Below are 1,651 nucleotides of genomic sequence, written 5' to 3'. Positions count from 1 at the left end.
TTTCAGGTTCCTGCTCAATGTTCTGCATGCAAATTCAGACTGATCATAAGCTTTAAGCATAAGCTTTTAGGCCAAATGCTGCAATGGTGAAAATGATAGTAAAATTGCACATTGAGTCTAAATTCTGCTTCCATTACAATGGCCAGTGGAGTCACTTTGGACTGATGCCAGCATAACAGAGAGCAGAATTTGGCTCCAAGTGTAAGTAGGCTGGGAAACAGATATAAGGGGTAAAGTAGTGCAGCTTGGAGCAGTTTGGTATCTTAGCCCTCATCCTTCACATGCTTTTAAGAATACTTAATTTTACTATTGTGAGGAGTCCCCCTGAAGTCAATGGAACTATTCATGGTAGTAAAGTTAAGCACCTACATAAGCGTTTGAGGGATTGTGGGGTCTTAATAGGTGCATAAAATGAGTGTAAAGGCAAAGTGGAAAGAGACTGCAGTGGAAAGAGCAACTCTGTGAGGCATGTAGTAAAATAGAATTAGGGCTGAATCCTGAGAGCCTTGGCTCCCCAGCCTGTATTCTAGCCATACAATACTTTTCTATATTGAAAGTGAGAAGCAGATGTTATGTTTTAAAAAAAAAAATCACATGCAATCAAGTTATGCCAATATTATACATTTAACAAACTCATCTATAAGAGCTTTTTTTTGTTGTTACAAATGTATAAAATAACCATGACAAATATGTGTCTGCATTGTCCCCTTAAATTATTTTAGAAGTTATCTTCTCATTTCCCTATTCAATGCTGATTTAGTGTAGTAGCTTCTGGGGCAGCATGCGAATTGTACCATCTTTTCAAACCAGACTGGTCAAGCTGCCCCAAAATTTCAGTTGACTGTCTAAAAACCCACATTACTGTATATTATTACTAGAGAATATTACTCCAGGGACAACACAGAGAGAGAGAGAGAGAGTGTGAGTGAGTGTGCATGAAGCTGTGTTACTACACCTTGGGAGATCCCCGGGGGGGGCTGGGGAGGGGGGAAGGGGAATATATATATATATTTGCCACCTCCATTTTCATCCATTAGTTAAAATACACTTCATTGGGGTTAAAAGCTGGATAGCGATAGCTGTTGTCCATCTTTGTTAGACATCGTAAATACTTTGACAAGAAGACTGGTCTGCTATTTTTTCTTTAAGTATTTATGATGGTGATTAATGCCTTTAGAGTGAGTGTGGGAAGGACAATATATTGCAGCTGTGTGGTGTTTAGATGCTGCTATAATTATTAGAACTGGGAGCATGGGCTGTTGGGAGTCTGAAAGGAGGAGTTGAGGAGGTGGAGTGAGAGTTACAGAGGGTGCAGCTGCAGCTTGGTAAAGAGGTTTCCACTATAAAAAAATAAATAAAGTCCTGGTGAAGCTTGTTAGTACCTTGCCTGGTTGATACAACAAGCTGCACCTACTAGAACTCCAACAACTCACTCTTTTTAAAAGGAGCTCAGTGAATTCCCTGAGGTCCAAATACAGGATTAATACAATGCACATCAGGGTGTGTTTCAGGAAACAAAGTACAGAGTGTATTACCTGACCTTGGCTTTATATAATTAACCTCCATAAACTAGCAAAAGAAATAACTTCTCTACAGCATCTTATGATGCATACTGTGCCTCAGTTCTCCATCTGTAAAAAGGGGGATAAAA

Source organism: Mauremys reevesii, linkage group 4 (genome assembly GCF_016161935.1).
Source record: "Mauremys reevesii isolate NIE-2019 linkage group 4, ASM1616193v1, whole genome shotgun sequence".
Taxonomy (NCBI): Eukaryota; Metazoa; Chordata; order Testudines; family Geoemydidae; genus Mauremys; species Mauremys reevesii.
This window is presented reverse-complemented; position numbering follows the sequence as displayed.